Source organism: Melospiza melodia, chromosome 3 (genome assembly GCF_035770615.1).
Source record: "Melospiza melodia melodia isolate bMelMel2 chromosome 3, bMelMel2.pri, whole genome shotgun sequence".
Classification (NCBI taxonomy): domain Eukaryota; kingdom Metazoa; phylum Chordata; class Aves; order Passeriformes; family Passerellidae; genus Melospiza; species Melospiza melodia.
Genome location: NC_086196.1, coordinates 126,138,434 through 126,163,630, shown reverse-complemented (window position 1 = coordinate 126,163,630; position 25,197 = coordinate 126,138,434). Strand labels below are relative to the sequence as shown.

The 25,197-nt window shown below is 42.4% G+C and overlaps 1 protein-coding gene across 2 annotated transcripts in view; it reads left to right on the top strand.

Moving 5' to 3' along the window:
- BACH2 (BTB domain and CNC homolog 2) overlaps window positions 1-25,197 on the top strand; it is a 181,594-nt gene that overhangs the window by 112,394 nt on the left and 44,003 nt on the right. The gene's annotated exons all lie outside the window — the stretch shown is intronic.

Sequence of the window (25,197 nt, the reverse complement as noted above, 5' to 3'; positions counted from 1 at the left end):
TGAATGATTGGAGGGAAAAAAGGTTGTCAGCACAAAGCAGAAGATATTATAGAACAACTGGCTGCAGGCTTGGAAAGCAGTTTTTTCCTGATGTTTACCATGCAAAGCTTTTCAGATGCTGTTTAAATTTCTTTTTTGGTTAAATTACAAATGTATAGATGAAGCAAAAGTGTTTTTTGAGGTGGTGCTTGGAGTGGACACCAGCCTGCAGCAAAAGGTGTGAGCATGCACAGCTCCTGTTTTTTCATTAGGATTTGGACTTCTTCGGACGTGAGAAAAATCTAGTCATGTGTTCCCAGCTGAAGCAGTGTTTTTGAATGCATTGCTTCGTTTCACTGAGGACTTCCTTTTTGGCCTGGCTTTTGCCTGTGGGGTAATTCTAGCATAGATTTGTGGAGAGAGATGGGTTGTTATTGTTCTCAGTAGCAGTGAGGGGCTGGACTGTGGTGAGGAGCAGCAGGTCATGGGACACAAACTTTAAGGTCTCCTTTAGAGGCGTGGTGAGGTCCATGATGTGAGCAGGTAGGAGTGTGATGTCATGGTGACAATGCAGCAAAAATCCCGACTCACCCTTTCAGCCTGTATGCACTAATGTAACACAGTGTGTTCCTCACAATGTTCTGCTTTTTGCCCACCAAACCCCAGTGCTAAGGCTAGTCCCAGCCACAGGGATGGTGTTGAGCAGAATAGTTATTTCTCACAATTTTACTCTCTGTAACAACCTACTGCATCCACCCGCACAGGGACAGTACCTTAGAGATGGGTTTAACTGCTTCTCTGTCTCTGACCTCACACACAGACAACACCTACAAGCTCCTGTAATTTCCTAATTTGCTCATGGGTGAGACAGCCCAGCTCCCACAGTTCTCCCAAACTGCTGCTTGATGATTAAACATCTGTTCCCCGAAGATGCTGCATTTCATCCTGTGGTACATAATAAGCTCTGCTTATCTTGAGGCTTCTTGTAAAACTTCAGCAGTCTTTGTCCTTCTTAAAAATGTACTTTCCCACTTGTCTACTCATAAAAAACAACACTGAAAGTACATGCTATAAGTAATGATAAGGGAGCAGGCTCCGTTCCTCCTTTCCAAAAGTTGATTTTTGGCAAAGCCCACACAAGGCAGGAAGATGGACATGCAGCACAGTTTTAGCAGTCCATAGAACAGGCTTCTCCTCATGGGAATGGTGATTCAAGTTGTGGGAGCATTAACCAGGAAATATGGCCAAACTGAAGGGTGCTGACTCTAGGAAGGTAGCAGTTCAAATGCTCCCATGGGAAGACTTCAGCCCCTAAAATCTGTAGCTGGAAACCAAAGCATCAGACCCACAGGCTGTGTGGAAAAGCAGTCAGGCATCTGTGGAAAAGAAGTTGCCCTGTGTGGGATGGGATTCAATAGTTGAGCAATTTACTCTACTGATGGGTCCTGATCATGGCCAGAGGTGAGTGGGAGGAAGCAAAGTGCAATTTCTATCTATACCTCCTGCATTACAGCTGGGTTGGAGTGTAGGACTCTGTCTGCCTGTCTGGATAAAAAAGGGATTTCAGATATTAGAGGTGTAAAGTTTGTCCTTAGACCATCATTGTCAGGGGAAATGACTATGCCTGCTTGAGCACCTGTTCATAGTAGGAGTAAAAATCTGCTGTCGCTCACTTCCCCTGTGGTATTTTGTGTCAAAAGCTGGCATTTTGACACATCTGGGTTTTTGCATGTTGGGAAAGCAAATTTTTTTTCTTCTATTTAGTATCATTTCTCTGGTCATGATCAAGCTGTGTTTTCAAAATGCGGTTCTCTGTAGTCATCCATTAATCCACAGAAAGTCCATTAATTCTCACAGCCCTAACTACTCATATGAGGCCGTTTTGCCCTTCCCATGCTTGGTCCTGCAGCACAAATGCCTATAACCAGCACCTGTGAAGTCACCAGGGCCACTCGGGGGAGTGATAGGTGCAAAACTGGAATTTAAATGCTGCAAAGTTGTGTGATTGCAAGAGTGGGCTGAAGCAGGAGAAGGAATGACCAAACTGTGCCTTAGGGAAGAGTGGGAAACTAACCAGTATTGCTTTAACTGAGAGAGATATTGAGCCTGCTCAGTCAGATCGGTATCCCCTGGCAAATGAATTTTGTTGTGTAAATGGCTCCCTGTGGTCCCAGAAGACTATCATTATCTCTTCTTATCTTGTACAGTGGATTTCTAAATAATCACTCTAGGTGCAGGAAAGCTGCGGTTTAGTAAGTGTAGCTTGCTAACGAGTCAGTGGTTTAATCTTCATTCTCACTCCTCGTGCTTTTGATAATACAGGGCTATAAAGTTTGACATTGTAGATTCTTCTCTATAAATTCTGATTTGCTTGCCAAAAAATCAGACTATTATTTTCAATTCCCCTCTTATCATTAGTGTTATTAAACTGACGATTGATGTGTAAAAACTGCCGTTTGCATGAAGTTCACAAAACTGCAATAAAAGACACTTTTGTTCTGACTTGGTAAGGAGAGACAAAAAAAAAGCAGCTAAATAATGCTAGTTTTAACAGCAGAGATGTTCATATAAAGACATGTTCTGAACAATAAGATCGTTTATCCATGTATGACATAAATACATCGGAATTTAAATTATGAGAGATCTTGTGAAATGCAGCAAAACGCACACCACTGGCATTGTGAAGTTTCCCTTCTCTAAAGCCCTGTTCTCAGGGAAAAGCAGCTTTACTTTTGCTTTGAAAATCCATTATCATAAGCCTTTTTTAAAAAAACATTTGTCGTAGTGCAATATTAAAGCAATTTTATACCCTAAGAGCAGCTCTTTCATAAGGTAAAATGCAATCCCATGTGTGTATGTAATTGCGGTTTATAATACTTCTCACAGCCCTAATTTTCCCAAAATTAAGAAAACCACTACCCTTTTTAGGCTTTCCTTTTCCTAATTGTTTCTTGTTCTCCCTGTCTTTCTTCCACAAAATATTCTTTTTTTAAAATCCCTGCTCAGGAGGGAAAAAAAAAAAAAAAGACACAGAACACTCTCTGGATTCATCGCAAAACACTGCTTGAAGGAAGCATTTTAAGAGTTTAGGTTAAAAAGTTTCTTCTTTCAAACTACATGGGTGACACTGCTATTTTGGGAGACCATACCATCTGCTTGTTAACCAAAAAGCAGGGAAGATATTCCTAGTTCTAGTATAGGTTTTTGGGTTGATTCCACATAAAATTCCCAACTGATCTCCGCTTGTGTTTGCCCCCTCTATAAGCTAAGGAGATCAAGGCCACTCATCTCTTCCGCTGTCACAGCTCCCAAGGTGAAGATGCTCAGCTTGTGGTCCTGAGTAAGACATGGTTGTTCACAACAGGAACAATCCATTGAGATCTGTGAGGTCCCTAATTCTTCCCTGCAGGTGTTCATGTCACAAAAGCTGTGACAAAGAGTAAAAGAGCAATATAGTGCTCAGCTCCTGATGTGCCACAGGTGACTGCTACCTGTGGATGAAGAAGGAGGTGTTCGGGAGAGGCTTGGTTGGGTTCTGTTGGAGGAGCTGAGTTTTTTTTTTGTGTTTGAGAAAGAAAGGGGGAGTACACATTTTCTGGGGTTTGCTTGCTTTTGGGGGGGAAGAAAGGCAGAAGGGCAAGGTTTCCTGGCCCACTGATCAGCCATCTGCCAAGTAGTGCAGGTGGAAAAAGTGCAGGAGCTCGAGAGGACAGTAAGATTGTCCCTCCCTAGGTGGAGAGGAATGGCAGGACTTGTAGTGAAGATGGATTCAAGGAAAAGGTTGACATGACTAGGAGCAAGGTGGAGTCTATGTATTTTGTCTTGTGAGTCTGTGGAAAATAGAAAAGCAGAGCTTGAAAATGAGAGAAGACGTTACTGTGGTCCTCCACAGGTGATGAAGACATTTGTCTGAGACGGGAGAGATTTAAGTCTATATTATATTGCTGGAGTATCTGCAAATACATATGTATCATCATTACAGTATCTTCCTGACTGGCAAAATGTTTCATCCAATCTCTGTTGACAGAAAAGATTGCCTACTGATAATTGCTTTGCTTAAGTGTCTGATAATATGCCAGAAATGAGAGCATTCTCTGTTAGGTCATCTTTAATTATGCATGTACCACCTGTCAGCTTTAAATCTGGAGAAGATTAGTTTTCTCATTGGATTTAGAGTAGGGAAGAGAGCCTTCAACAAGAGGACTAGGCTGTTGCAAACAGTGTCTATGGGGGAGTTTCACAGGCAGTCTCCTCATCATCCCCAGTCATGGATACCGCCGTTGGCACATGCGGAAATATTTGAAATATTGCCTAGGCTTGCTGCCGTAGTGATGGGTTTCACAGGAAGAGGATTTCAGACCATCTGTTGCGTTTTCAAGTTTTCATCTTTCCCCATACCAAAGGGAGAGGGAGTGCTGAGGTGGGGGAAGACACGTGGCAAGTCGTGGCTCCTTTGGCAGTGCTGGGGGGAAGTCCCCCCCAAAAGCCACGTAAGGGGGTCATTCACTTGCCACTGGTGAAAGCACATAATAAAAATGGTCAGGCCAGTACAGACATCCCAAGTTAATAGGAAATAAAGGGCTCAAAAGACTGAAAAATTATGAGGATGGGTGCTTTGCAGAAAACCCTTACAAGGAGAAATGGTAAATATCTCTGAGGATATTAAATTAACAGGGTTACCATTACCAAGCCTACTTAGGATATTAAAAATTATATTGGAGAAAAAATTTATCTTTTTTCAGAGTGGGGAGGCCATAATTGTTTGGGAATAGTTGAAGGGATTTTCAGTCCATGGGAGAATGCTAGCTGTTTATTTGGTACAGTAATAGATTTTAGGAATCTCCTTGGTTTTTTGGTCTCCTTTACTCCAAGGCCAGTGTGGTTGATTGTTCTCTGAAATGCATCATTTGCACCAGAAAACAGAAAAGGTCTTTGTTAAGCTTCTCACTAGCTTTTGGCAGAAGAGAACATCACTTGAACTGTCAAGAACTGCTCCTGCTGGTCCTTGCCTATGTATCTGAATGGCCAGTGCTTCCCCCTCTCTGCGATTTTGGTTTTCCAGCTTCTGTCATCACTGCCTCAGCGTCCTGGAAAGAATTCCTCTGTTACACTGGTTAGCTGACGCTGATCGTTTTTCCTGGTAATACCTTCAGCCAGAGCTATTTCTGAAAATCTGGGATTTGGAACAGTAGGTCAATTTGTAAAACAACGAGCGAAGAGGGACAGATGGCTGTGGATATGAGAGCATGTTTCTGTTCATCTCCATTTGGCTTCTGCTGATGCTTCGTTGTTGCACGAGCATTTGAGGCTGTCGCTTCGCGTTGGTTAAGTGCTTGAAAGACTGGCCTGTGGCACTTGTCATGTCCCCCCCTCTGCTCCAGTGGGGCTCCAGGGCAGGCTGCCTCTGCAGAAGCCTGCAGTGCCTTTGCACCCAAGGACATGGAAAGGGTTTGCAAGACGAGTGGACTTTCTGCTCAGAAATCTGGCTGTGTTTCTCTTGACCTTTTCTCTCAGGAGCTGCACTGGGCAAGGCTTTCCTGATGGTTCCTTTGCTCAGGGTAAGGTTGCTTTGTTATTCCTGTGTAAATGATTACAACTTCTCCATGGTGTGTTGTGCTGCTGGGTTTTGCTCAGTTCTTAGGCAGATTCTGATTGATTCAGACTTGCTTGCTCTGTCTCTCTGAGTAGTGGTGCCAGTAGCATCACCTTCATGTAGCTGAATTTTACGGACCTGAAATGGAAAAATGTGGGGGTGTGCCACAACCCTTTTTTCCTTGCTCATGATTCATTCAGCCCCTTCCTTCCACCCTCCTATTTCATGCTAGAGGGCTCTCCAATCTTGCAGTGGTCACTGGAAGACATCTCTTTTGTTCAGGGTCCTTCATTAAATACAAGGGTGTATGCATCCCATTATCCTGCTACTGCTGAGCTGTGCAGCACCTCTGGGCACTGCAGGAGATGTCCTGTTCACTGCTCTGAGGAACAGGCATACTTAACTGAATGTAGTACTTTTATTTTGTCTCTGGAAAAAGGAACAACTAGATAAGATTTATAAATACCCACAAGAATTGAAATGAATGAAGAATGAATCCTTACTTCAAACCCTCTGAGCTCTTTTGGCTTGACAGGTATGGCTTACATAGTCCTCAGGCTATGGCTGGTCCTGAGGGCTCTTCCTTGTCCTGTATTTTAGAAATGATTCTTAAACTACCTAGAGCAGCTTTTCTGGAAAACCTTCCTATTCTCAAACTTGGGATGTCCTATCTAATGACTACTTCCCTCTTTTCTCTCCTGGACTACTCTTCACTGGATCTTGTCCACTGCCTTAGTCACAGGAGGAGCTTTAGCTATCCTCTCCATTTCTCACAGGGACACTCATTTAACAGTTCTCTTGTAACCTTTGGTGTGTTGCTGTTTTTAGGCTTCAGATGTTTTCTCTCCCTTTTCACTCTTATAGAAGCACTACAATAAAACTCTTCACATATCAAATTTAGTATCTGTTATAGCAGAGACTTCCTACAGGATTCATACTTTTCCTTGCTAGATAGTGAAGCTGGTGAAATTCAGAGTGATGTGTTTACATTGAGCTATCTGACTGTATACACTGCTAATTTTAAGAGGAAGGGGAACTCTTCTTGGGATAATTAGTTTTGCCATGTTTATAGACATGAGCATGTTTTTCTTGACTCTGAGGCGGCTGCTGACAGCTGGTATTACAAGAGTTCACTGGGAGTCTCATGGTCCATGTGTCCTTATGTATACACAGCACAGACACAATGAAGCCAGGGAGAGATAATGAAGGCAGTGATGCTAAACCCTCTAGCAGTGCCCAGTAGTGAAGCATTTGAACAACCAATGTGAGCCAAATTCCAGCTCCTGTCTAGGCTGTAATGATCAGGAAAATCACCTTGTCCTTTAATAGATTTTACCAATCTATTGATAGTAATTGGTTTAGCAGCCAAGTCAGGGGAATAATTTCTTCTTACTGCCCCAGCAGTGGCAGCACAAGCTCCTAAACCAGGGGATTTGTCTGTGGCCCACAAGCACATGAGAGTGGTGCTGCATGTCCCTTCATGCCTTTCTGAGCTGTAGGGGCAGGGCAGTGTGTGGGTCAGGCAAGTGCCACCATCAGATTTTGTGGCCTTTCCACTGCAAGCCAGTTGGCAACACAGAGCTGAAGATCGACGGTAAATACGCGCAACCTTCTCGAAAAGTTCAAGTGTGCAATCAGAGCACAGCAAGTGGCTGCTTTTACACTTTGGTTACAGAGTGGTTCTGGAGGGATTTCAAGGAAACCTCTTTGTAGCAGGAAGCTGCTGCTCTAGGCAGCTCATTCGATGAAGGAGCTGTGCCTGCTGCACCTGGTGCCTCCTTCCCTGGGCTGCTTAATAAACACATGAGTGCGGCCATTATCAGCCAAGCTCCGTTTCTCTCGCCTGTGCTAATGTGCTGCTATTTTATGTCACATCAAGTGAGGAGGGAAAGCGGTGATATGAAGCCATTCCTCCCATTCCTTAAATAGGATTGATGACCACAGCTTAACAGCATTCCAAGAAAAAGCATTTGATTGAAAGTGGCCAGAGCTTCCCCTGAGATGCTGAATAAGGATGTTCATCCTGGTAATAACTTGCCTTTGCCATTTTCAGAGCAGGCATTCCTATTGCAAACGCTGCATTAGCTTGCTGCAGTTAAATGTGCACACACATATCTAAAGGTATCTCTTTGATTTTCCTCCTCTGCCTCCCCCCACCTCCACACAGGCCCAAGGGAGCCCCATTGGCTCATCGACAGCTCCGTCTCGAGGTGGTTCCTCCAGCAGCCCTGCTTGCTGCCCTTTGGTGCCCCTTCAGCCATGGGGGGGTCTGCTGTGCTCTGCTGTGCAGGAGCATCAGTGAGCTTTCTGCACACCGTGAGCTGGAATTCCCTCTGGGCCCCTGCAATGAATATTGCAAAAATCTGTGCTGAGCAGGGGAGGGCATTGTGCTTTTATGTGCCATGGCTTGCCAGTTTGAATCACATCTGTTGTGTTGCAGAGGGGAATGTTGCTTTGGTTGCAGTGGGTTACTGGAGTACTAGCAAGTCTCATTTGTAAGGGGTCCTGGGCTTAAGTCTCATCTCATCTGTCACCAAGACAAGGAATCTACTCTGACAACTTCTGCAAATGCTGGTTTCACTTTTGTTTACTTGTTTTCCAGCCATGTTCTTTGTTTCTGGAATGGTGTTTACATACTGTGGATTTTTTTGATGCAAATCAATTAGTTTTAATTTCTTTCTCAACTACCTGATTTTTGTCCCATTTCTTCACCACCATCCTGTTATTAATTCACATTATTATGAGATGTGATATCCCTCCCTGGTTAGCAAAATGTTAGAATAGCTGTTGGCAGCTTCTGAAAGGATAATTAGCAAATAGGAATTACTCAAAGATGTGCGCACTAGCCTAAGTAGGCATTTTCCAGCTGTTTGCAAGTTCAGAGACTCATAGGCACTTTCTTGGGCTCTAACACAAGATTAATTACTTGCTACTACAAAAGAACGTTTACAAAAATGTGTGGTGTGCAATCCAGACTGCTGTGGTTTGTTCCTTAAATTGGAAGTGGACATATTTGTCAGAAAGAGCAGGATTTTTACAGTGCTTGGTAGTCCTGTTCCTGAGGAGCCGACCCTCTTTGTTACAAAGGGATGTCGCACTCCAATCAGAATGGTGAGAGCTGCCTAAGGAAGTGCTGGGGGCTCGGTAGCTGAGTCCTGGCACTGCAGGGTGTAGCTGTTCCTGCCTGGGCACAGCTAGGTGCCAGTGCCTTTGTGCTGAGTGCTGAGCCAGGAGCCCCAGCTCCCGAGCCATCCCGGTCTGGCCCAGGACATCCTCGTTTCCTTTCTTTCTGATGTGCAGGAATTGCTGTTCACCAGGCTTTCTTTAGAAAGCCATTTACACTGCTCTGCCTCGTTTTGCATGAAGAAGCCCTCGTAAATCAAATACAACCACACTGCTGTGCTAAAGGTCTCCTTTTTATCCACGGGCAGCTACTGCCAGCCTGCTTTTATTTCTCCTCATTCCTATTCTGTTGTTCCTTCAGGATCAGCCTGAGGGCAGTTGTATTTTTGTTTGTTCCCTGCAGTAATAAGGTAGTTGATCCCTGATGGTGCAATGGAGAGAGGGGGCAGGCAGAGGGGAAGTGCATGGCTGGTGTATTTGGACTGCTTGACAGTTTTATTTTAAGCTCAGGATCTTCTTGCCACATCCATAGCCTCTTCTGTTCTCTGCCTTTTTGCTTGACATCTCTTGTGCCTAATTCTCTAATCAGCTGGATTATCATCTCTTGGCACCATGTCCTCACCCACTCTCTAGCCTCTCACCAGTGATTACCTCTCCCCTCTCATCTCTTCTCCACTCTGACACTTCTCCCTGTTTGCTTCTCTGAGTGCCTGTGACTTTTCTCTCTCCTCACCTCCCAGCATCATCCCACCTCCCAGAGGGAGAACAGACAATTTCTGCGAATCTTCTTTCTCGGCATTGCCTTCATTCCCACTGCTCTTTCAAGCTCCTTGGCAGTCATTCCCTTCTCTGTTCTGGGCAGTGAAACATCTCTCTCTCTGCTGCCTGTGCCCTCTTTTCTGCTCCCTCCCAACAGCCCTACATACTCGCTGTAGTATGCGATGCTTTTTCTTCAGCTTCTTCAGTTTCTTTTTGCTCACTGAAAACAGTGGACAATAGCAACTCTTTCTCACAATTCATTTCCCTGTTCTTACTCCAGCCCCTCTGCCTCTCTGGAAGCAATGGAGCTGGGACTGGGCTCCTGCCCCCTTACTACAGACCTTTCTCCCTGGAAGCTTCTCCAGCCATCCCTCCTCCGCCTTTCCTTCCAAGCAGCTCTTGATCCATGAGCCCCTAGCCTCTTCAGCAGCCTCTGTCTCCAAGGTAACCCTGGTCCTTTCCCTCCTTTTTTCTTGAGCCCTTCCACACATCCATAGTAACACGATTCTAAGTGTCCTTGTGGATGTTGCTCCTGGCTCTTCCCCATGCTTTCAACTTTTCACCATTCCCTCTGGATTTTCCCATTTTAGAGGTTTTTTTTTCACATCTCTCTTCTATTATTACTAAAAACATTTGCACAAACATCTTTTTCAGGATTTTAATTTCACCTGTTTCTCTTGCTCTTTCTGGAAAAATTCTTGCCACATGTAGCAGAGAAGAATGCATGTGTGCATATGTACTTCAGGTGAGAGATGTGTGGAATAATGGCCACAAATAATACTGAGACACCTAACTTCTACAGTAAAAGGAGCATTTCTTCCTTCATATAAGGATGGGTTGCTCTGTTGATAGGACTCTTAATTAAGAGACGTCATTTTTAAATGTTTGAAAAACTTGTGCCAGATTACATGAGACACAGAAAGACAATAATGCATATTTTTAAGAGATAGTAATTAAACATTGTGCATATGTGTGTGCATGTATATAGATATATGTATATATGTGGGGATATATATGTACATATAGATGTATGGTTATATATAAATATATTACTGTAGGCACACGCACCTATGTGTCTGCTTTTAAGACACTATATGTGAGAAGGGAATGCTGTGGTGGAATAGCATCATACCATTCATAATCCAGTGGTGGCTGTCCTGTATTTCATCAAGCAACAGGTATTTATTTAAAGTATTTTAACATTCCCTTGGGCGTATAATCAAACTGTGTCTTACTTGCACTTTAAATTCTTGAGGTAATGGCATGAATCTGTGGATAGACTTACCTGATCTTGACCTCTGATAAATATGAATTAACTGAGCCTACAAGACTCCAATCATCATAACGGCAAAATCTTCATTTAGTCTGATAGCTCAAAATTGTCTCTTCCTTTCCTGAAGCTATGTCTCTATGTGGTCAAGTTTGTCTAAAAAGACTGGATTGGGTCCTGCATAAAAATGTTTGCATTCTTACGACAGTCCAAGAAACAAACTTCATTGATTTAGTTAGAAAGACTTTGGAGTGATTTTCTAATTAATTTATTTTTTTATTGCAGTCTGCAGTATAGGTTGGGTACATTTAGGATAGGCAGAAGTTGAGGGGGAAGAAGTAAGAAAAAAAGCATGCTTGCTTTTACATTGAGGACTCTTCTCTTTTACATGAGACAAACTCGCTGGCAAGCACTAGAGTTTGCCATGTAGGCTGGTCTCCTTTTTAGCACAAAAATTGCTGTAGGGGTTTGCAGGCACGGAGAAGTATTGATTGTTTCCTAGCACACTGTTTGTATTACATATTTCAGTTAATAATTTGTAATGCTTTTAGATTAGTTTCGTTTGAAATACTAATCAATGAGCTTTATAGATCTCCTGCTTTATACATAAACATGCCAGTCTCCAGTGGAGCAAGAGAGTTTTATTTTATCCTGGATTGTCTATACTATATAATTATTAATCTCTAGTATAATCTCCTTGTCCTCATGCTTTTATGGCTTGATCCCGCTTGTTGCAAGAGATCTCAAATCTAATTAAAGGGCATAGATTAATGGCACTCAACACCCTCAAAAGTAAGTGCTGGAATGTGTCAGCTGTGTCTTGTTGCATGAAGACCTCCTGATGCCTCTTACTCTACGTGTGCAGCAGAAACAGGACTGGCTGCCTTGTGTCTTGCAATTTCACTCTATGAAATTTCACTCTATGAAGTCCTATTTTGAACCATAGTAGGTTTTCCAGACTTGAGGTGCACAGAGTCACAGTTTTCTTGCTGTGATGTTCTCCCAGACAGTTGCTGGAAAACCACCACCAAAGTGTTTCAGTGAGGGGGAAAGAAAAAGAAAAATAAAGCTTGAAATTATGTGTTGATTTCCCAACGTTCAGCATTTTTTGAGCTCTTCTAAAGCTCTGGTGCCCTCATGCTGTGGAGCAAAATCATGAGATCTCAGCTGGAGAGTGGGCTGGGGGAGACATTGCAGCCATTGCTGGAAATACAGCTGACCAACAAGAAATTTTGCTAAGGGAATTCCAGGGCAGCTAGTGGCTTCTGCTCAATTCTCCTCAAAGCTTGGGTTTCTAACAAAACAATGGGATCTGTGCTCTGCTTGCTCCATCATCTGTGTTTGGTGTGGTGTTGCAAACTGCTCGGGTGGGATTTTGCAGACCAGTGATGGTCAGCCAGTTCTGCTTGGGAAGCAGGAATCTCCTGGCTCCTACCCTCATCCTCACCCTCGTGAGCTCAGGGGTCAGGTTACACAGTGGCACCTTCCGTTTGTTTAAAGCAAGGAAATTATGCACAAAAGCTGTTAAAAGAATATAAGGTTGTCAAGTCAAGTGAGAAATGTTATAACATCGCCTGCTCAGCCTTCAATTGAATCCTGCGTGCATGCAAATTTGACAGTCTTTAATTGCATGTCTCCAAGATCTGTGGAGAATATAGCTTCTCAATTCATATCAGAAAAATCATACAGACTTTTTCTTCTCTGTAAAAAAGAAAGCATTCTCTCTTAAAGATTGTCCAGACTGTAGGTTTGGGTGTACATTTCATCAGCCAGGCAAAGCTTCCACAGGTCACAGCTGCCAAAACACAGCCCTGAGCAAACCTGCCATGGTCCTGAAGGTAGTGTGGCAGTGGTGATTGCCACTATGCAGACAAGGACCTCACAAATTCCTTTTGTGTTGTCCTCAGATATGGTACAGCCAAGGTGTCCTGGAGTGTCTGTCCCCTTGTGAATGGAGAGGAAAGGGAGAATTAGCCGCAGGTGGCACTCGCCATGCCGCTGAGGGTGGACAAGGCTTGGGATTTTGTGGTTTCCGAGCTATGGTCTGCAGAGACTGTGGGGAATGTCTGGTTTTGGTGGCCTCTTTCTCTACCTACATTACATTGCCCTTGAAGATAAATGAGCAGAGAAGGGCTGTAAATAACCATAGAGGGAGAGAGTGACAGCAGTGAATACCCAACCACATAAACCAGCCTTACATAAGTCTGGTGTAACTCTAAACCAGTGTATGTAAGTCTAAACCATAAGGATTGCACAAGAATCACTTTGTTTGACATTTTATTAGCCAGGTTTCTAGCATTATGAGAGAGGCACTGGAGGGAGTGGTACATGAGCAGGAATCCAAAAGATTTTCAGAGTGGAGTGGTCCACTCCACTCCGTTGGAGTGGTCCTCTTAGAAATGGACTGGAAAATACAGGTTTGTGACTTGTTGCATGAGAAAATGAAGCAAGAAGGGAAGCAATTTTTCAGACATTACTATTTGTGGACAGTCTTAAATAACATGAATCATGGGATCTCAAATCCCATACAGTGACCTTGTGCAATCAGAGTTCATCATCTACTAGGAGATTATGAATTTATGGATGCGCTGTACTCAGAATTGGAAAAGATGTTTTCCAAAGTTAGAATCTGTTGTGTTGGCATAACATTGCATTTAAAGTAAAAAGCGTTGAACGCACTGGGAATTGTTGAAGAATTTTCTGCCAGCTCTCAAAATTAGGATTTTACACTGCCATCAATAACAAAAAAGTTACTCTAATGAGAAGCCATTCTGGTTAAATGAAGAAATACTAGTAGTGATAAAACATTTATTAGTTTAATACCCAAAAAGGGAAAATAGAAAAGGCAGAAGTGTTCCCCGGGTGGTTTTTGTATTTGAAACTGTGGAAGAGGATGTGTCCATCCTGTGCAGTAATATGGAAAGAAGAGAAAGTTTGCAGCAACAAAGGAGGATCTGGGAGGCAAGAGTGGTTGAAATTAAACATTTTCATATCCTACTAACTTTTACATCCAGGAATTTTAAAGGAAGTAGCTGAAAAGCTCTGTTAAGTGGCTGGTAATTTATAATAAATCTTGGGAAATGGGAAATTCCAGAAAATTGGAGGGCTGCCAACTGTATTTCCGATATTTCACAAAGATAAAAGGGATGTCCCGGGGAACTGATGGCTGGTTTAACTTGACGTCAGTCCAGGGTAAAATAGTGGAACAACTATTTCAGAATCTGTCAAGAGAGAACTTGGAGGTGAAAGGTACAGATAATTCCAGTTACAGTTGAAGAGAGAGCCTGGCAAAAAAACTCACTGGATTTCTTTCTCTGTCAGGATTGCATGTCTGTGTGATAAAAGCAGCTGTTGATTTGCCTTTAGGAGGCCAGGGTAGGTCGTCCTTTCTGCCTTTCGGGTTTGTGAACCATATAAGGAATGCCCAGAGATTAAAACTCCCATGACAGAGTTTCAAACAGAAATAATCAAGCCACTCTGTTTCCCTGGGATAAAGTGTGGCTTAGTTTTGGGTTTGGGGTGTTAATCTCCTATTTGATTTGATTTCATTTCATTTGATTTGATGGCTTTTGCAGCTTTAAGTGTGCTTGAGTACATTGTAGTTCTGAGGGGGTAAAGAAAAAAACGAGCTTCAAAAAGCTTCATGAAAAGCTCAACAAATAATGCAAGTATTCTCAAACACAGATAAAATCCAAGTTCTTCATATAGCAGTCTTTGTAGCTCTAATCTCTCGTTCTTTACCATGGCAAAAAAGATTTCATAAGCTCCTCTAGATCTTGCAGGAGAAGGAAAGCTTGTGTTTGCCTTCTGCTCGTTTTGCAGTCCTATAAGAAGCTACAGATCAGATGCAATGTTGGCTTTACATACCCTCAGAACGAGTACCCAAATACATCAAACCTTTTCTTTTTCTCTGGGCTCCTTCAGACTGCAGTTGCTTGCACTGTGTCCAAGTGCCCATTTTTGTCTCACATCCTCTCCTTACCTTGGCTGTAGTCTGGTAGCTGTTGGCAGCAGAATTGATTGCTTTCCATGCACCTTCCTCCGTGGGATGATTTATTGTCTACAGCAGGAAAGGCAGTCAAGTTCCAGAATCGGGTCCAGTCCATGGATAAAGGGACTTAAAGTAGGCACCTAGGTATATGTCAGACTCTGAGAATAGTGGGAAAGCTTGCAACTCCTGCTTAAACCTTCTGATAACAAAACAATGATTCTCAGATCTTTGCAGGATCAAAACCGCATTGGTGTAATCCAGGTATCCCCTTGGCACTTGCTCTGAGTTTCTAAATAGTCATTTCAGTCATCTTCTGATCACTTGATCATTATAAAAACGTGAAAATAGGGGGTTTTTGCGTATATTGATTGTACTTCCAAGATTCAGTGTAAATCTGTGGATCCAAATGCAGTAGTCATTAGAATCTATTTATTTGTTTAGTTACTTTGTTATAGATTAGTCAAAAATCTATGATCTACTGTAAAGAAACATTTTTTCATTCAGTTTTCAAGGGAGAACGTCATAGTTAGTATCCCTTTGGTTGTGGAAAATGCTGCACAGACAGATAGTGGCCCGTTCTTAGGAGAAGGAGCACCTGTATTCTTTCCTGAGAGCAGAAGGTGCAAAGTTAACACCCTACACAAGTCTGTCCCAAATTTGACCCAGTGACCTACTGCACGCCTCCCTGCTCTTCACACATTAATCACCACAGACACGTTCCAAAGGACATGCCAGTTTGTGTCCCAAGGAAGGATGAAGGATGTTTTGACCACCTGCTAACTTGCAGCAAAGATGAAAAGCTTGCATTTTAGGGGATAAAACAAAGAGAGCAGATTTTTCCCATAACAACTATGCAGTATGACAGGAGAAAATGGGGTCGGGTTGCTTTCCCAGCCACTGCAATTTGTGTAGTCAAAGGTGTTCATAGTGGTTTTGGCTATAGCCTCTCAGGCAGATAGAACTGCTTCCACTGGTTCTGCAAATAGACTGGAAAAGCAGTCATTAGTACAGCTTAGTGAAGAAAAGGAAAAAATTTTGAGAGAACTTTCCTGTTTGCTTATTTGTGGATTTTTTTTTGTGATTGTTTTTTGGTTTTTAATTTTTTCTTTTTTTTAAAAGTGAAAGCAATGCTCATTTTATAGCAAACAAAATTTAAAGTACAGAGCTTCAGCACTGAATTCCACTTTAAGCTTGAGAATAGAACATAAAAGAAATTAATAATTTTTATACAAACAACTTGTTAGCGTAATCTTTGACATTCAAAGGCTGCTGAAAGGAGCTGCACAGTGCTGTTGTTCATAATTTGTAGTTTCCAAACTTTGGTGGCATTAGGGCAATATCAGCTGTGTCTTTGTTCTCAGTCATGTTAGCAAAAGACATGTCAAATACAGAAGCACCTTCTTTACTATCCTGAGAGACTGTCATACTGGCAAGTGACCTGGATATTTGACAAACCATTTGTACTTCTGCACTTCCATCATTTCAGAGGGCATTTCTGCAGTGTGAGTTATACATATATGTACACATATGCCCACACCAGTACACATAAATTACTTAAAGGTTTAGGAAAAAGGGGGAAGCCATAACACTGTATCGCTCCTCAAGCAAAACCCCCAAATACTCATTTAAAGCAAGAAAAGCAGTGGGCATTTGCCAGAATTTCCAGCCCCTGTTTGTGTGGAGACCTTAAACTTTTTCAGAGAGCTTACCACGCTGGAAGGCAAAATAAAAACAAACCACTGTTTCATTTTTTCCCTCTCAGATTCTTTAATCTGGCAATCCAGCTCACCCAAGAACAATCCAAAAGGTTACGTCTTACCAAGGTCCTGAAACCATTGACTACTTCAGAAGAACATAATGTGTTGTTTGTTGTGCTTGGTGGTTTCCTGGCAGTGTTTCAGTGTTGGGCATTCCCCATTCTGCTTTGAATAAGCTATTTTGAGTAGCAGACTTAGTTCCAGTCCCCTTCACCGTGGCCAGCTACTGTAAAGAGCAATGTGAAAGCTGTGAGAGGAGATTTTATCCAGAAAGAGTTCTGTGTTTCTTGCTTTCCATGTTCATATATGTCAGTCAAGTAGCTTCTGAGAAATAAGGATAGTGGACAGTTTTTGTGTTGTTCCTCCTGTTTTCCTACCTGGTCTATGTGGAAGATATCCCTGCCAACAGCAGAGGAATTGTAACTAGATGATTTTTAAGGTCCCTTCCAACCCAAACCATTCCCCCGCACATCTATCGTGCCTCTTTCCTGAGGGCATCATCAGTTTATTTACAGAACATTGAAAATTCATGTTAAATTAAGCCTGACTCACTCAGTGTATGAAAATTAGTAGTATAATTATATAATTTTTACTGAGTCATAAAAACATTCATGTGTATACTTTGCCTAGTAGGCCTGTATAGATTGTATAGGTCAATGCATATACTGTGTGTAAACATTATTTGCTTGTTAACTAAGGTCCCAAAAGAATGTGAGCTCTCATTACCTTGTTCATCTGGATTACTCTCTCAAGAAACAATAGCAACACAACCCTCTGAAGTCAAGAAATAGGTTTTATCTCTATATGGAACATAAATCTGTTTGGACTCGTCAAAGCAACCTCCACTGGGAATCCCTGACTCCTTATGGTACCAATCTCTGAACAACCTGAAGCACAATTTCTTTAGAGTAGACACCTGGGGTTTAAATAAGCATTCATCATGGAGACTACAGGCATCCTGACAGTACTTTAAAAAAAAAAATTCAGTGTAGACATGAAGCTGTGGTACACTTTTGCTCATGTGTGCATTCTACCAATAGCAAAACCATTGTGAAAAAAAATGCTACAGATTAAAGTCATATTCAGCAATTCTGTTTAAAGGTCTGCAGGATCAGACTCCCTCTTTTTTTTTTTTTCTTTTTTTTTTTTTTTGTTTTGTTTTTTAGGGGTTTTTTTGTTAGTTTGTTTTTTGGGGTTTTTTCCCGCAGTATCTATCCAGTTGTGCTGTAGGGTCTTAGTCCAGTATAAGAAAAGCAATGAATGACTTTGCAGTGGGACTTAATTTCAACATCAAAGCCTCTGCACTGTGATGATAATTGAGCTGTTCAAAAACAGCCATTCCACAGTCTGCAGGATACATCCCTGTTCCTGTCAGTTTACCTAAGGAAGGAGTATCCAGTATTCTCATCTCCATTTGGAACCCATGTGAAGCTTGCCATAGAGAAATGGGGCTCATGGCCCCACCCTGCAGCCAGCTCAGGCACTGATGCTTCTGCCCACTGCCTGTGGTGTAACCCATGGAGGACCAGTTTGTGTTCCTTGAACCACTTGCTGTTCTGCTGTTCCGCAATTCCAAGGGTGCTCCCTGGGCTGTGGACGCTCAGTGGGTTGGAGCCGTGCAGCCTCCTCGGCAACAGGAATTCTTGCCTTTGGGAGACGTTAGCAAACATCTGCAGGGCCCTGCTGTGTGCCCAGCCAGACCAGCCTGTCTCGAAGGCCCATGGTTAAATTCTCCCTGGGTCCCTTAGCTGTCCCCCTTCCCACTCACAGCCCAGTGAAGGTCCTTCTTCAAGGCACTACGGTCAGGAGCACCAGCCATCACTCTCGGGAACAGCATATCTGCAGCTGCTGGCCAGGAATGCTCTGCTGTGTCTTTTCCAGTTGTCCATGTACATTGTGCTTTACAGCAGAAGCTACCTGGTCAATGTGAAAAGTTCATCTCTTAAGACAATCTTGCTAATGGCCCTGGCACCCACACTGTGTTTGGCAGGAGGAAGTCCATGTAGCCTGGCGGCCCACAAGTCTATTTTCAATTATCTGGGGTGCTCAGAGAAGAAGACATTAATATTGCTAAGGATGACATAGCAAATTACTACTGCTCCCTAACCTTTTTAAATTGCTAACACTGTTGTAATCTGTAATTACAGAAATCAGTGTGAGAATTGTGGCACAGTATAATTATCTTTCCTGATACTTTATTGCTGTATGAATTATTAATCAAAATCAGTCTTGTGTAGTATTTGCGGCAACTAAGAAGAATAATCTATAATTAAATTTAGTTGTTTCTATTTTTGTGCTGGTGTTTTATGATGTTGTAATTGATAATTAATTGGTTAAAAATTCACACAATTCTTGGGAGTTTCATATGACTATGACTGCTCAGTATTCAGCATTTATTAATTGAATAATGGGCTCACTGAAGAGACCTTTGTATATAGTCTGCTGTCATTACAATGAGCTCTCAAAAATGGTGAATTAATCATTAGGCCTTTCAATAGTTTCTTTTTAAAGAAAAGCAGTGACAATATAATCATATCCTTTGTTGTTATAGCTATAATTGAGAAATCGTAATAACCAATTATAAGCATGGTCATTTTAGGAGCTCTGAAGTGTCAGTTATTGATAACTTTCTTTAAAAACAAAGTGTTGATTACACAGAACGAGTCTTTTCATAGAAAAAATATTAGGAGATGGGGAAGGAAGCCTGGAAAATTATTTTCCTCCCACTTGCCACTTAAAAACAGTGCATGTTTATCCCTAAAAACTGTCAAGTCTGATGTGCTTCTGCTGCCAATTGTCAGAAGTACAAGCTGCTCTCAACTTTTTTTCATTATTTTATCATCATTCTCCCCATTTTTTTCTGAGTACCTTTTGCTAAATTGTTAGGAGGGAAAAAAAAAAACAATAGAAAATGTCAGAACAAAAGAGCATTTTTTCCCATTCTCTGCCTGAATCTCATTGAACAGAAATACTGTGAGACATTTACGTGCAAATCTGTAATGCAGACTCCAGCTACTGCTGACCAAAGAGGCTTAGATGTGTTCAAGCTGGCCACTTGAAACTGTTCCTTAGATTCTTCTGCTGTTAGTGGAGCTGATTGAGAGAATGTGAACTGGAACTAAAAATACTCTTAGTTCAGTATTGATCCTCTCTTAACACAATAAGGGGAAAGTTGGGAGTTGCCTTGCATAGCAGGACATAAAATGTGATCTCCAGCTTATGCTTCCAAGAAAAACCTGTGGTTCATTTCACACCAGGTCAGGCACTGCAATTCCTAAATGAGGAATCACAGTGGTGTATGTTGGCTTCTGTATTAAAATGTAGCATTACAGGCATAACGAGGAGAAACTGATAAACTTTTTTAGACCTTTGCAGTGAAGTTGTTGGGAGTCCTCTGTGCACTGTTATAGATGTGATGTCCTGTTTACATTGCTTAGGGTACCAGGAGGCAGATGAGATGATGCCTTTAGGTCCCTCTTTTCCCCCATCCATGCTGGTGGTTTACCACAGACAGACTACAAAGACGCTTCTGCTGCAGTTTATGCACCTATTTATGAGTTGAATTTAGCATTGTATGGCTTCTCATGTCCTAAACCAGCTGCTCTGCCAGAGCCACTGGGTTGTGGGAGTTCGTGGTGTCAGTGACACCCACCCCATGTAATCTTTGGACAGATGTTCTCTACTGCTTGCCTTCAACAACTTGGTCCCCACACAACTTCAGTCCCTGTTTGAGAAAGGGGAGCACCAGGCAGCATGTCCATTGCTGTCTCCCACAGCTGGGGACACAGGATGCAGAGGTCTAGGAAGCAGTAGATTTGGGGTTTTGCAGTGGTTAGTAGGTCAGGAAGGATGGATAATACAAGGACATTTGTTGTTGGACAGTGGAATATTGGGCAGTGGAATATACATGCTGCATCATGTAAATATTCATCCCATGTAAGCTTGTACTCTCAGTAATGTGGCTCCAGATATTTTTATTAGGAGCAACTAATGCTTTTACATATGGAGTGAATTCTTTGCCCAGTAACATTCAGCAGTGGTCAGTTGTACATATGCTTTATTGCAGTGACTGTGAAATCTCTCAAGGAAAAACTAAGCAACCATCCTGCTATGAGGATGGGGTACTATTTTGGTTTATTTCAATGGTAAGGTATCACAGCCTCTCCAGGCAACTTGTTCCTCAGTTTTTCCTTGTTCAGTCTAAACCTCTGTTGTTTCAAATTGTTCCCAGAGTCTGGCTCGATCATGTCATGGACCTTGCAGGGGGACCCTGTATGTACATCCAGGCAGTCTGCCATCCTAGAGTTAAGTGTGCCCAACCTTGCTGTAGCTCCAGAGAGCAGAGAAGCTTGGACACGTTGAGCAGCATGAGCACAGCCAGGTGTGAGCCAGTTTCTGAAGAAATTTCACTGCTAATATGCTGAAAATTGTCCCTGCATTCCTCCTCTGTTGAATACAGTTTATCCTAAGTTATTTACAGTCTGATGCAATTTCTCAGCTTATGGCAACTGAATTTCTCTAACAGCATTTCTAAAGAAATTTGTCAAAGAATTTCTGAAAGTCAACACTAATTACATGTACCAGTGTTCCTCACTGCTAATTTGATGCACTTCAGGAATTCTAATAGAGCCCATCAGAGACATAACTTCCCCTTGCAGAAGCCATGCTGCTTTGTCACGATGATAATTTGCCTGGTTAAGTGCTCTGTAGCTCTGCCATGATAGAGATTTACCTTTTCACATAATTAGCCCAGTTCTGATGCAGGACTTTCTGGTGTGTCTTGATAAGATTTTCTCTCTCCTCCTGTTTCTCTTTAGAAACAGACACCACATTGCCTGTGCTCCAGTCTTGTGAGGCAGGAGCTGGTTTTTTGTGATAGGTAATGTATTTTTGGTAGCAGCTCAGTCAAAGTGTTTATGAGTTCCTGGAGAGTTTTAGATGAGCGCCAGCCAGTACAGACAATGTGCTGCAAACCAGAGTGATTTGGATGTTCCGTGAGCAACATTTTTAGTCTCCTGTAGGCTTCCTCCATGCTGAAGAGTTTGGTGGGATCTTCCACCCATCACCATGGAAGGAACTTGTAAGCAACCTTTTATTTCACTTCACTGCAGTGGCTGGCCTTTACCAGCAACTTTTTTGGCTCAGTTTCAATGGTGCTTTCCTTGCCCACAATAGTTCATGCCAGTTTCTGGAAACTTTTGTTTCATAGAGGCTTTTTCTGGCAGCATGGTGACCTATATGCAAACAAATGCACAGCATGTTCTTTTGAGCCAGAGAAAGGCTTGCTAAGACATTCCCTTTTCAGTTTGAAGAAATACGAAGTGTGTAGCAATGATTTCCATGAATAAGGTTCTGCAAACTCAGCATAATACTGAATTCAGCAAAAAATGATGCAGTTTGAATTAACACTGTGTAAAAGGCTTGCAGCCCAGCTTGCCTCAGAGTTCAGAGATAATACCAGATCCCTGGGTCTTTTTATTCCAAGGATAGAGGAAAAAAAAGAGTTTAATTCTTCTAATTTTTGTGCTACTACATGCCAAAGTCCTACAGTGACCTTTTCTCTTTGCCCTCTAAACCCTTTCCCCGTGAAAATGAACAATATACTTCCCAGTGAGGGGTTTCACCATCTTGCACCTTTCCTGCAGGATAAAGCCCTCTTGGAGAGGAAACACCTCACGTCTGGAGGTCATGTGGTCAATGGCAGACTATGGAAAAGGAAAAACTGTAAATCACTGGTGTTGAAGCATTAAAAGCTGATAAATAGGTGGTCCTGAGCCATAGCCCAGCCCCGGTTTCCCTGTGCGCAATGCAGGGCTCGGGCGCTTCCTAGAGCGGCCAGGGGCACGGGCAGGGGGAAGTCTGTGGAAGGCTGAGGTCACAGCTGCCAGACAGGGCATCCATGTGGATTCTCAGGGGCTGTGGGAAGGTGATTGGCATGGATCCACCTTCAGGAAGCCCCTGGAGTCACAGCAGCAGCCTTGGGGAAGTATGATGATGTGGGCAGCGGGGTGCAGGTCCTTCCTGGGAGCACAGGTGCCGTTTGCAGCCCCAGCACCTCAGGACTGCACTGCTCAGGTTTCCTAGCAGAGGAGACAGGCTTGCTTACCAGTGGGGAAATACACCATGATATTTTCAGCACTTCACAGCACATGCAGCAATTTAAAAAAAAATACACTTGATGAGAGCTGTAGTTAAAAAGTGAGAAATTACTAATTAGTAACTAAGTAATTTGGGGTTTGATTCACACAAATTGCACTATTACTGTAAGAGAGGATTGCAATTTCAGGCTAGCTGGGGTTTGGTGGGTTTTTTCTAAGGCACTGAAAATATAATTGATGTGCTGTTCATTATCTGCCAGGTGTCGGGTTTCTTGTCCTTTTTTTCATCATCTGAGATATTACAGGCATAAGACATGCCTGGAAAATAAAGGGGGGAAAAAACTTACTGCTTTCCCCTTTGCATTGTCATTTGCAACTCTCAGGTTTTCCCACTAGATTGTTCTTGTAAACTCTTTCATTTCATAGCACGCAAGAGTGACCACTTAGAACATCATTATAGTGCTATCGTTAGCATCAGAGTTTAGTTATACAGAAAGCTGTGAGTGAGATGAGCTAAGTGTCATTTTCTCTTTTACCTTGGTGAAGTGCTAATAGCATGATTGCTGTCAATTCTTCTCATTAGTCTCAATTTATACAGAGAAAATTTTTTTATTATTTCTAGTTAAGAAATCCAGCTGGTATAACTCACCCCCCGAAGTGTCTCCTTCCCCTGCCTGTATGCAGATCAATTAGCAGCTGTGTATCTTCTCTCTACATGTTAAGTTGTTGAAGGAGTAATCTGTGTTCGTTGGTTGTGGGTTTTTTTCTGTTCACGTAAGCATTTCAGCTGAGTGCTCAAAAGTGTAGCATGAGTCAGCATAAAGATTGAAAATGCCAGTAAAAGAAAATCTGTAAGCATTCCATTAAGACTTCCAGTAATATTACAGCTTTGCTCTGTTGGCAAAAATACCTATTCTGCACAGTCATCATAGCCAATGGCTTAAAAATACTCATGTAAAGGTGGGAAGATGAAGTCACCATTGAGAAGTTTAGTCAATATAAGTAACAAGTCTGTCCTCTTAAATCCATTCTTGTCTGGATGATTAGTGTCTTTCAAGTGGCACTGTAAGAAAATGGTAACCTAGTTTGAACTCACAGCAAGAGAAATAGTTTGAAGTCATGTTGTGTCTAGTGATGTGCCTGTATATTGCACTAGCAGAGAAGAATGCTGCAACAATCCACATGAAAAAGTAGCAGAGGAGGAATTTTGCTTTCACTTGATACAATAGTCATGCATTTACAGTGCAGCAGTACTCTACCAGAATACCATCATCTTACCCTTAGCCCTTGATGCCTCTGAATTTTACCTCTCAGAAGGCAGTTGTTATTCTAAATAAGGAAAAATAATTCCTTTAAAATGCTGCAAGTTTGTGCACTTGCACAACTTTCCCTTCAGCAGTAGGTAAAGTAATGCATACCAATAATCCTTTTCCCCATGTAAGCCTGAAAACAAGTGGGATATTTGGTTTGGGATATATAGTCTGCTCAGTCACAGGCTTTTACACCTTCCTACTCAGAGAAGTTGAAATGGGAAAATAATGCAAAAAGGATTCGGTCCAATGCTGGGGAAGATGTTTTTAGTAAATTAATTACTTCAGTATATCAAGTGCAAAGGGGGTTCATGCAGTGTGAGGTATTGGGGGGAGCTGTTTCCCTCCACCATCACCACTGCAAATCCAGTTTCCATGTTCAGAGGCTTTGCCAGTTCTACATGTGTCAGAAACTGCAGAACATCAGGCAGAGAGAATTTCCCTGCCTCAGACAGTAGCAATGGGTGTGTAATGGGTGTCTGACGTCATTCCAACCTCTGCTCTTCAGTCAGAAGAGCCTCAGCAGGAGCAGCCTCAGCACCCATGGGCTGCCTGGGGCTGCACATCCATTCAGGTGAAGGGATTTTTTGGGTCTGTGGGTCTGGAATTCGGGAAGATCTACTCTTCTGTAAATGGCATTAAGCCACTGATGAAGGCATGTTGCTTTAGCCATACATGGAAACAGATTTCTTCTGAAGCTGCTAAATATCTTTCTCTCCCTCTTAAGGCTTAAAATTGTGATTGAGAAAGTAAGTTGCTGTAGTTAGTGGCTTGTCTTTGTCAGGTACAGTTCCACCTTACCTTTTACTTGAGCTGAGGTCTTCAGTGTGACTGTGTAGTGCTGTCTGTCTGCTGGAGAATAGACCTGGGGGTTTGAGGGGTTTTTCCCTTTGATCTGGAAATATCAGAAGCAAGCACCAAGCCCTTTTTTTCACCATTAGAAAACCCAACAGTCACTCTATCTTTTTTCTAAAATCTTCTAAAATTTCCAATGTCCCCATGTTATTGCCATTACTAAACTGGAAATTGGAGATGCATAGTAGGTGGTTGAAGAAAAGCGCTTTTCAGTCTGCCTAAACCCTATTTTGGTTTTGAAGGGGGAAGTTGGTGGGGCAAGTAGGTAATCCAAGCATGACAGGGTGAAATCCAGTGGCATCAAACCAGTATCATTCATTGTATGTTTCCCTAGGAACATTCTTGGATTTAAGCATTAATGGGCTGCTTGGCTGTGGTCTTGAGGTTTACAGATCTTGAGCTGAATCTCCCCATAGCGTATCCACATAGGGACCGTGCTGCTCCTCACCACCTTGTTTGTGC